Here is an 11,724-nt window from a genome sequence, read left to right as displayed (position 1 = left end):
CTTTTTGCCTTAACTGTGTAGAATTACATAATGTCAGGTTTGGGTACTTTGGCAAAGGATAGCAATAAGACCATGAAGGAGGCTGAGAATGTGGTCAGTGGGGACTCCAAGACCAACTGGTCATCAAGGAGCAGCACAGGTCCTGGATATGCCTACAAGGACAGAAGGGAGATTAAATGTGCACAAAGGCTTCCAACAGCTGGGACAGGATCAGGCACAGAGGAGACCTTTGAAAAAGATAGCAATTCTCCCCTGGGGCAGCATTTCTAACAATGAGCAAAGAAGTACCTACGTCAGACACACCTGAGGAGTAGAGGAGTGTTGCTAAGAATGGAAATTCCTGGGCCTCAATCTAGGCCTATTAAATTTGATTTTAAGGAAATCTGATTTGGGGAAAGCCATGCCTCCGACGAGTTCCTGAACTGAATCTACTGCATTCCAAATTTCCTAAACTTGCCTGCCCATGAGACTGACCCAGAGCACTTTTTAGTGGCTAGACCCACTAGTGCCCCATCCCAGAACTCATGAATCAGAATCTCCAGGGTAAGAGTTTAGGAATATTTATATTTAACAAGCACCCCCAGGAGATTCTTATGACTAAGTTCATCTAGGAAAAGCTTCCCGGGGAAATCCATTGACACTGGAGACCGGAGGCTCCCACACCCCAGGTCTGCTGGACATGTGGCTTAGAAGATGTGCCTGTGACATCAGATCCAAGGCCCCTCAAGACGGTGAGCATCCCTACACTCTCCAGGCCCACTGGATACCATCCTGGGCCTTCTCATGGTTACAAGCATCAAGGCCAGCTACCCAGAGCTGAGCATTTTCCTGCAGTGATCCTCACACCCCAGGCTCCTCTCTTTCCCTTATTATTGTATCTCAACCATGGCTACTTTAAGTCATCTGAGGAGCTTTAAATAAAATTGTTGCGGGGCTCCAACTCAACCAATTAAATCAAAATGGCAGGGACTCCCCTAAGTATCCACTGGTTAAGAATCTGCCTTCCAACGCAGAGGACACAGGTTTGATCCCTGGTCAAGGATCCCATGCGCTCCGAGGCAACTAAGCCTACTTGTCACACCTAGAGAAGTCTGTACAACAGTGAAGACCCAGTGCAGCATAAAAGAAAGAAAGAAAGAAATCAGACTGACACAGACTGGGGAAATGGGATTATTTATTACGCCTCCATCCTCCACCTAGCTGACTCAAATGACTCAAATGCAGCCATGGCTGCAAAACACTGTGGAGTTGTTACCACTCTCTTTCTCTAATCTTTATTGTTAACTGCCCTGCCTCAGCATTTTTATTTAAAAAGATCCTCTTTAACTATTGCTGCAGATGGGTGTGGGAATTCTTTTAAAACAGTTTAATTGACTCATTAATTCCGTCAAAGAGTCAGTGAGTTTATTTTTTAAATATCCAACATATAGGTGAGTAAGCGTCTTTTTAAATCCTTCCTCAATGATGGAATATACGTCATGAGGCTTTCTAGATGCACAACTACGAACTGTGCTTACCTTTTTAGTAGTAATGGAGTATTTAGCATTCAGTGCCTATCACTCCTCGAGAGTGGGAAAACAAATCTAGATAAACACTAAGAGATGCTCTTGACCTTGAGCCGGGCAGATTGATCCTCCGAAGAAGCTTGGTCACGTACATGAGAAGCCATGCTTGCCCAGTGCTCCAGCCCAGGGGACTTACAAGAGGACGGTGCACTGGGGCAGATTTAGAATCCCCTTCTCCCCAACCCTGGCCACCACAAAAGTAAAACATAAAGAATCCTTCTTAATGGAAACAGTAAGCAAAGACGCCTACAGGTCAGAGTTTCTCACTGCCACATGGATCGTTAGGAGGAAAACTCTCAATCGGTCATTTTGGAATAACACTAAAGAGAAACTCAATGTTTCCAAAGCCCCTCTCCAAGGGCTTTCCTCAGGACACATCAGCAGAAGTCTGCTCTTGCCAACTGATCACTCAGCACCCCCACACAGCCGTCACAGTCCTGAAGGATCCCGGAGTCAGATGGAAGGATTATGGAAAGGTTTGGTGGAGAAATTAATGAAACCAATCCAACTACAGTGGAAAAAAGAGCTCTCGGGAAGTAGAGCAGAAAATTACTTAGATGACCATGTACTTTACAGACTGTTTATAGGCATGAGCTGGATGCAGTGGAAAAAACTTTACAATGAGTGACCAGAGTCCTAAGACCCGTCCCAACCATAACATTACTGCCTCTGTGACCTCAGGCAAGCCTCTGAATCCTTCTGAATCTCGGTCTCCTCATCTGCAAAGGGGAGATGATTACAACTAGCTCACTCGATTGTAATGTAGATCAAAGTAAATTGCATGGAGGAAAGTCCTTTGAAAGGGACTTGGTTGTTTAAAAGCAGGGTGTCATTAATATAATTCCATGGCAAAGCAGCACATTTGAAAAGAAGACTGGCCTGTGTGCACAGATACAGTCGGGCACCTAGAGATGGTAAACTCTGTGCTGTGAAAACTCTTAGTGAAGAACTTTGAGCAGTTAGGTGCTCCAGAGCAAACTGAAGGACACGGAGAACTTGGAGAAGGTTCACAAAAGAGCCACAGAGATGATTAAAGAGACAGAAAATCAAAACCATGCTCAGGAAAGGTTAAAAGAACCAAGTTCATTCTGCCTGGAGAAGACAAGTTTACAGGGTAATTTAATCATTGTTTACAAGCACACGCAGGCTGGTGTCCAGCTGTTCTTTCCGAGGAACAGAGGAGAAGAAAGTCTCCTAGATCCTCGCCACTGGCAGATATTGACAAGCGAGGTTTCAAGTCATCGTGCACCACTCTGGTGGTTCATCATACAGGATAATTTGCCATTTTTCTAAGCCAAAAGTTCTAACCAAAGGTATCTGGATAAAACCCATTAGCTCAGCAGGGACTGAGTCTATCCACCCACCTACCCTAGAAATCTCAACGTGTTCTCTGCTAATTATCACATATAGCAATTCGCAGAAATAGCGATCGAAATATCCACCTTTGAATGTTTACTGGGTACCAAGCAGTTTGTGCTCAAAGTTTTACGGGAAGTATTTCATTTTGTGGAGAAACACAATGAGGCATGGATCAATTAAATAATCTGCTCAAGGTCACCCTGCTAGTCAATGGAGGGGCCAGAACGTTAACCCAGGTGTAAGCCAGAACTCAAGTTCTGCCTCTCTGCAGCAAGCTGTGCTTCTTTGTGAAAAATGGCCCCCCAAATGAAGGGACCATCTAGTGTTGATGAAAGCAACTAAGCAACATAAAGAACTCAGACAATGATTTTTTTAATGTAATTTTATTTATTTATTTATTTTTAGCTGTGCTGGGTCTTCGTTGCTGGGCATGTTTTTCTCTATTTGTGGCAACCAGGGGCTACTCTGTAATTGTGTGCACGGGCTTCTTATTCCAGTGGCTTCTCTCTCTGTGGAGCCCAAGTTCATGGGCTTCAGTAGTTGTGGTTTGCGGGCTCTAGAGCACAGGCTCAACAGTTGTGGTGCTCGGGCATAATTGCTCCGTGGCATGTGGGATCTTCCTAGACCAGGGATTGAACCCAAGTCTCCTGCCTTCACAGGCAGATTCCTTACTACTGAGCCACCAGGCACACCCCAAAGTGATGATTCTTACCAGAAACCCAGTTGCATTGAATTTGCGTGCAACCGATCTTTACTGTACAACCTAGACCACCTCAGATTGTGGCTTTTCGCTCCATGCTATTTCAGTGCATTTGGAGATTTTTTGTTTCTACATTTATCTGTCTTCCCAGACCGATTCATTCTGGACTCTGATCATCTTGCCAGTGCTTGTCTAGGGTGCTCTTTCCCTGTCCCGTAGCAGCCGACACTTGTCACCCACACAAAATGCCAGCGTCACACGTGACACTGCTTTTTGTCTATTTTTTTTGTCTATTTCACACCTTCTCATATTAATGGCAACCCGCTCCAGTGTTCTTGCCTGGAGAATCCCAGGGACGGGAAGCCTGGTTGGCTGTCATCTGTGGGGTCGCACAGAGTCGGACACGACTGAAGCGACGCAGCAGCAGCATATCTGTACTGTTTTCCACAGTCTGATGGCAATACTTGTATTTTCTGGGCAAATTCTTCAGTTCTTTTTCACAGAGTCTGAGATGAACCAGCACAAGTATTATTAGCCTGCGAGATCTTGCTGATAAAAGAGACAATCTAGGGACTTTCCTGGTGGTCTAGTGGTTAAGACTCCGAGCTTTCAATACGGGGAGGGGGACAGGGGGTAGGGAGGGGGGTCAATCTCCAGTTAGGGAACTAAGATCCCACATGCTGTGCAACATGGCCAAAAATATATAAATAAACAACAATAAGAATAATAAAATAATTTTAAAAAAAAAAAGGGCCAATCTGGTCGCGGTGCTAACTGGCCCCTTGTCTGCACTTTGACAGGAATCTGGGCATCACTGAGGCCAAGCTACTGGACCCGAAACCCTGGACGAGTGAGGAAATACCATCCGGCCGGGTACCTGGACTCCTAGACATCAGGAAAGCTCAGGTGTGCTGAGTCTTTCTGGTCCAAGCCAAGTCATAGGACTAGCATTTGATAAGAGTGACCTACAAACAGCATGGAGGGAGGTTCTACAAAGAAATATGAAGGACTCTAAAAGTGCTTCAGAAAAATCCGACAGTCCAAAGTTTTGGATGGGTATTATTTGCTTTTCTTGGCAGAAAATACTAAAAATCAAATGAGTGTGATGCATGGAAATACCCAGTTTTTAGCTGAGTTTAAATATAACTGACTCCCCACGTGGTACTAGTGGTAAAGAACCTGACTGCCAACGCACAAGACATAAGAGATTTAGATTTGACCCCCTGGAGGAGGGCATGGCAACGCACTCCGGTCTTCTTGCCTGGAGAATCCCATGGACAGAGGAATCTGGGGTGCTCTAGTCCCTAGGGTCACCCAGAATTGGACACGACTGAAACAGCTTAGCGCAGCACAAATATAACTAGGATCCTTCTTTAGAAAACATCAACTTTATTCCTGATAATGAAAATGGTGTTTGCCTTAAGTTTAATTAATTGTTCAACTATCAATGTGCTATGAGACCCTTTTTAACCCTAGAATGGAGACTTTATGAGCATGTCTCCTATCAATCTCATGAAAACACAGGAAAGGAGCCTAAGAAAATTTTCGCTGCTATTCCTGACACCTCTCATTTATATACTTAGGCATTATCCACTGCAAGATGTCCCCTCTTGTCCCAAGCTTCTGGGTTATCTCCTGCCGCTCTGTTTATGTATCATTGAAAAATACGAACATATTTTAATAGACAGAAAAAGCCTAATTAAGAAGTTTTTACTAAAAATGAGATGCTATCTTCTAAAGCAGGGGTCCTCAACCCCTGGGTTCTAAACGCCAGATGACCTGAGGCAGAGCTGATGTAATAACAATAGAAATAAGGTGCACGATAAATGTAGTGCACTTGAAACATCCTGAAACCATCCCCCCGCCTCATCTGTGGAAAATCTGGTGCAAAAAAGGTTGGGACCCGCTATTCTAAAGCCAAATTGAAATCATGCTATTCAAAGTCTATTTTTCACATGACTCTCTTCTACCAGTACGAATAACTTCAAACCTACCAGAATTCTCCTGCATTTTTGACAGAACAAATGGCACTTTTTCTTAGATTTCCCTCTATCATCTCTAACCAGCAGTTCCCAAAACACTGCCCTCCTCCCTTAATTAGTTCACACTTTTAATCACCCTGTTCACTCAAACAAATAAACAAGCACAAATCTGCTAGCACACCGTGCCTTGAAGTTGCTTTTTTGTTTGTTTTTGTTCCGTCGTTAAGTCATGTCCGACTCATTGTGACCCCATGGACTGCAGCACGCTGGGCTCCCTTGACCATCACCAACTCCTACAGCTTGCTCAAACTCATGACCACTGAGTTGGTGGTGCTATCTAACCATCTCATCCTCTGCCACCCCCTTCTCCTTTGGCCTTCAATCTTTCCCAGAATCAGGGTGTTTTCTAATGGATTGACTCCTCGCATCCGATGGCCAAAGTATTGGAGCTTCAGCATCAGTCCTTCCAATGAATATTCAGGGTTGATTTCCTTTAGGATGACTGGTGTGATTTCCTTGCAGTCCAAGGAAATCAAAGTCTTCAAGAGTCTTCCCCAGAGCCACAAGTCAAAAGTATCAGTTCTTCAGTGCTCAGCCTTCTTTATGGTCCAACTCTCACATCCATACATGACTACTGGAAAAACCATAGCTTTGACTAGACGGACATTTGTTGGCAAAGTGATAGCTCTGCTTTGTATATGCTGTCTAGATTTGTCATAGCTTTCCTTTCAGCGAGTAAGCATTTTTTTATTTCTTGGCTGCAGCCACTGTCCACAGTGAATTTGAGGTCCTGGAGGCTCCCTAAGTTATCTTTGAATAGCTGGTGATTGAAAAATATCTGGAACACCTCTGCCTCTCTTGTCCCATCTTCTTCCTTTATCCCCCTCATTCATTCCCCTTCAGCCACACTAACTTCCTGCTCCTCAAACACACCAAAAAGTATTTCTGCCTCAGGACCTTTGCACATTCTGTTCCCTTTGGCTCCAATGCCTTTCCCCATGATATTCCTATGGATCTTTTTGTTGAGCTCCTTCCAGGCTCTTGGCATCCTGCAATTTAACAGTAAGATCACCCTGGTCCACTGATTCAATAAAGCATCTCCCAACCAGTGGACACCTCTGCAGAGAACTAACCTCCTTCCTCACTTTATTTCCTCTCGCGGCACTTCCCAACATCGGACATTTACACATGTCAGTTGTTTATTTGCTTGTCAGACTCTTTCATACAAGCTCCATGAGCACTTATGTATATAAAACTGAATCACGTTGCTGTATACCAGGAACTAACGCAACGTCGTAAATCAACTACACATGCGTGCTCAGTCATTTTAGTCGTGTCTGACTGTTTGCAACCCTATGGACTGTAGTGCACCAGGCTCCTCTGTCTATGGGATTTTCCAGGCAAGAATACTGCAGTGGGTTGCCATGCTCTGCTCCACGGGATCTTCCTGACCCAGCGATCAAACCCATGTCTCCTGCATTGCAGGCAGATTCCTTACCACTGAGTCACCAGGAAACCCATAAATCAACTACACTTTCACTTTAAAATGTTTGTAATTTGAAAGTTGTTTTTAAAAAAATCAGAATACAATATTATAATGACAAGAATCAGCATGCATGAAAATTTTTCTATTTACCACAGCACTAATCTTAAGACCATATATCGAATAAATAGCAGAGTGAGCCACAGGACATTGTCACATGCATTGGAGAGGGTTATGTACTCTTTCTCAGGCTTCAGAGAAGACAATGTTTGATCAAAGTCCTGCAGGGCAATTCGTGTTCTGTGTGAGGGTCGGAAGAGGAGACTAACAGATGCCAGGACAAAAGCAGGAGAACACTTTAAGGAAAAACTGCGGGTGACAATCCCTACGCAATATTCCACCTAGAGTTCCCCCTCTAGGGAGGGGGAGAATTCCACCCTCCTCGTCCGTGAACTCACCGTGCCTGTCCAGCATCTTCAAGCGGTTCTCTTGAAACAAGATAAAATTGACCCGTTGGAATTCCCTCGAGGAACGTGTGCCGATCCTGCCTACACTTGGCGTGGTTTTCTGGGAAACCGCACATGCAGGTGTGTCTCCGCACATCAGCTCAGAAAACAAATGAGTCTGGCCTCATGCATTTCCTCTTCTTCTCCTCAACAGTCAGGGAGAAAGTGGGGTTCAGCCTGTCCATCCAAAAAAAAAAAAGACTCAAAGACTTTGCAAACTTATGGTTGCAGGGAGAAGGGGGGGAAGGAATAGTTGGGGAGTTTGGGATGCACATGTCCACACTGCTATATTTAAAATGGGTAACCAACAAGGACCTCCTGTAGGGCACACTCTGCTCAATATTATGTAACAATGCCAGTGGGAAAAGAATTTGAAAAAGAATATATATATGTATATATATTCTTAAGAAAAGGAAAAAAGAAACTGTAAAAAGCAAAAAAAGGAAAAGAAAAGAGCCTCTGATGTTGCTGAAGCAGCAGATTCTTGACATACCCATGGCATTAGGGCCGGTGTAGCTGAGCCCCCGTTCAGCCTGGAGTCTCAGGTCTGTGGGAATCTCTCAGGTTGCCGACCTATGAATGGCGCTGGGAGGGGCAGCTGAGTAGGAGAGAGGAGGAAGAAAGAACCAAGAATGAGTCCAGCAAAAGTGGACTCAGCAAAGAGAAACAGCCCCTGAAAAGTCGGCAGATCAGCTGTCTCTAATGATGTCTCACGCTTTTCAGAACAAACTTACTGAAAGACTGATGATAAACTCTAAAAACGGATGCTCAGGCCTTAGCAGCCTAAAACTCTAATCTCCCTCAAAACATTTTCAAACATTAAGTTGCAATACTGCTGAATTAATCGCATTATTTTCAGGACATCTGGCTTTATCTCCCACATGTCCATAATACTCCTATCTCCCCAAATCACCTTTTTGCCCACATGAGAAATATACATCTTTGTAAGGTATGAAAGTTACTGGCCTCTCTTTCCCTTTGGGGTATGAACTGAGGCCTTGGGGAAAAACACCACCTACTTATCTGTTTTTGATGTTGAATAGCCAGGTGAAGTCAAGCAGTCAATAGATACACCTAAAATACAAAATTGAGGGAATTCCCTGGTGGTCCAGTGACTAGGATTCCACAGTTTCACTGCAGAGGGCCTAGGTCCAATCTTTGGTTAAGGAACTAAGATCCCACAAACGGAGCAGTGTGGCCAAAAATTAAAAATAATAAACTACAAAGTTGATGAGAAAGGCAGAGTTTGCAAATGAAAGTAATTAAACTCCTTAGTCAAAACAGAGAAAAAGAAAATGCAGCCAATAAATTATTAGAATAGAAAAAGATTTTCTTAATGAAAGAACACCATGGAAATGACAGTTAAAAATGGAATTAATTTTTATATAATAAGAGATAATATTCTTGCCAAAGGAACACCAATACAGAAGCTACTTTCAAACCCTCTGTCATGTCACAATATATAGCAGCCCAAATATTTTTTAGCAATTCCTTTCACTAGGTCCATATAATCAAAGCTATGGTTTTTCTAGCGGATGTGAGAGTTGGACCATAAAGAAGGCTGAGCACTGAAGAACTGATGCTTTCGAATTGTGGTGCTGGAGAAGACACTTGAGACTCCCTTGGACAGCAAGATCAAACAAGTCAGTTATAAAGGAAATCAATCCTGAATATTCACTGGAAGGACTGATGCTGAAGCTGAAATTCCAATACTCTGGCCACCTGATGTGAAGAACTGACTCATTTGAAAAGACCCTGATGCTGGGAAAGATTGAAGGCAGGAGGAGAAGGGAACAACAGAGGATGAGATGGTTGGATGGCATCACCGACTCGACGGACATGAGTTTGACCAGGCTCCAGGAGATGGTGAAGGACAGGGGATGCAGTCCAGGGGGTTGCAAAGAGTTGGACACGACTGAGCGACTGAACAGCAACAACAACATCTATTAATATCTGGTTTGTGCATTTCTTCACCAGGCTGAACCCTTCATGGGGTTCTCTAAGCTATGTGGTATAGAGACAACTTTTTTCCTCTGGAAGGGTAACGTTTATAAAAGGTTCTAGAGACACATTTATTCAGGCTTAGAATTTAGATCTTAACTCAGGCTTCAGGGAATTTATGTGCCTTTGAGAATGAGTTTTGCCACTTAACCCTACGCGGCCCGTGGGTGGACTTACAAGCAGGAAAGTGCCTCTGATGAACAGGCACTTCTGGGCAATTGAATTCACCTGTTTTCTTTGTTCACTCGGCTCTCATAAGACCATCATCCCAGGGATCCTTGCTGAAAAAGAAAAAACCAAAAAACTGTCAAGTCACCAGAGTTAAATCATAAGAAGTTGGATGCTTGAGTTTTCTGGTTGGATTGGCGTCTCTTGTGTCTTTGCTTTTTGACAGGCAGCATGAAAGACAATTTAGCTGCGTGACATTCAGTTTCTGACCCCCAGCAGCTGGTTGCAAACCCCAGCCTCGCTTAGCTCTTCGCTTAGAACCAGACTGTGTTCCCAGGCACTTGTGAGTAAGGAGGCCTAGGGAAGACAGAGCGTTTGCATGCACAGGCGCGCAAACACAAAGTCCGCTTCCGGCGAGGACTGCAGCCTGCCGCACAGTGGGAACCCGGGACGCAAGACAACAGCTGCAGGTTTCCCGCGCTCCCGTTCAGCTGGGAACGCGGGCTGGAGAGCAGAAATAAATCACGTGGAACTTGCTGTCATCTCTCTACCTTCCTGCTAAAGCCTCCGACGACGCTGCCGCTCGACTGGCTGGAGTCGCTGCGGTTTTTAAACGAAGGCTGGAGACTGGCGTTGGCAGCGCTGCCTAATTTTTAGCTAATACCTTTGTGGGTTCCGCGTTCGCATCTGGCTAGTGCCATCACGCTGGGTAGGATTATAATCGGCCGCTGCTCTTTCCCAAGCAGGAAGCTGGAGTCCTGTTACCGACAGCCTTGCACAGAGGCTGGTTCCAAACAACAACAGCACATCACAGCCAGGGAAGGGTCTGTGGTGCGGGACTTCTCCCAAGGCATAAAAGAGAGAGAGAGAGAGAAATGTGTTAACTGTGCTAACAGTGCCAAGTAATATGCTTCGTTAAAAATTTAATCACCTACAAGTGCAAAACAAGTGCAAAGCAATCATGTTGTAATTAGCACAGCAATTAACACCTCCCTTTTCGATAGCACATGCATCCGAGGAAGTGCAGGATTGCAAGTGTTTATGCTGCTGACAGGCTCGGTTCCTATAGAGAGGGGGAAAATTGCTTAAATAGAATTTTTGGGGGTTTTTTGGCATTTGGACGGTTATGTGTTCATGAAATCTCAGAACCAGCTGCCATTTTGGTTTTTGTCCGAAAGTTGTTTTGCTGTGGCCTGCAACTCACCAACTTCCCCACTTTGCTGTTCTCAGAAGCTTCTTTTTAGCCTCCCTTTCCTCTTGTGGCTCAGCTGGTAAAGAATCTGCCTGCAATGCGGGAGATGTGGGTTCGATCCCTGGGTTGAGAAGATCCCCTGGAGAAGGGAAAGGCTACCCACTCCAGTGTTCTGGCCTGGAGAATTCCTTGAACTGTATAGTCCATGGAGTCACAAAGAGTCGGACACAACTGAGCGACTTTCACTTCCTCTTCGCTAGCACTAAAATATGAATAAATCAGCATGAGGAGCACAGTTGCATGCTGAATAGAGCTTCCTGTCCCCCTCCCCAAAATAATAATAATGATTGTCTCAGTATGTCATCAGAAATCAAATCACTGGCAAGGTAAATGATTGTTGGAAAAATTGCACCAAGAGAATTATCACTTCAGAAAACTTAAGTCTCATATACTGCCAAGCCCGGTCACAGATGCAAAACTCTTCTTGGAAACTAATAGCCAATTCTTTAAGGAAGTAAGATGGGGAAGGAAGGTGGACATTCTCTCCGTACACATCAACCGTATCCAGCAGGTCTGATCACCAGTATCACCTGCAAAGTGTGAGGTAAGACACTGCCCACGGACTTGACTTACAGCTTCCCCAGCATTCATTTCAATACGTAGAGATTTGAGGGAGAAACAGTCTTCAGTTCCCGTGTCACATGTGTGCGTGCTCAGTTGGGTCTGAGTTTTGCAACTCCATGGACTGTAGCCCACCAGGCTCCTCTG

General features: G+C 44.6%; 1 long non-coding RNA gene across 2 annotated transcripts; it reads right to left on the bottom strand.

Annotated features, from left to right (window-relative positions):
* Nucleotides 1–3,565: 3,565 nt before the first annotated feature.
* Nucleotides 3,566–11,081, bottom strand: LOC113882080. Of its 2 annotated transcripts, XR_003508279.1 has the most exons (5): nucleotides 10,429–11,081; nucleotides 9,774–9,877; nucleotides 8,089–8,193; nucleotides 7,548–7,772; nucleotides 3,566–4,130 (listed from the first exon to the last, which is right to left on the bottom strand). It is a non-coding gene; the product is annotated as an uncharacterized LOC113882080 (long non-coding RNA). The 2 variants fall into 2 exon arrangements; XR_003508278.1 differs by lacking the exon at nucleotides 3,566–4,130 and having other exon boundaries at nucleotides 7,176–7,772.
* Between the last annotated feature and the right edge of the window lie 643 nt (nucleotides 11,082–11,724).

The sequence above is a fragment of the Bos indicus x Bos taurus genome, chromosome 23 (genome assembly GCF_003369695.1).
Source record: "Bos indicus x Bos taurus breed Angus x Brahman F1 hybrid chromosome 23, Bos_hybrid_MaternalHap_v2.0, whole genome shotgun sequence".
NCBI lineage: Eukaryota > Metazoa > Chordata > Mammalia > Artiodactyla > Bovidae > Bos > Bos indicus x Bos taurus.
Note: the sequence above shows the minus strand (reverse complement) of the source record. Positions and strands in the feature narration are given on the sequence as shown.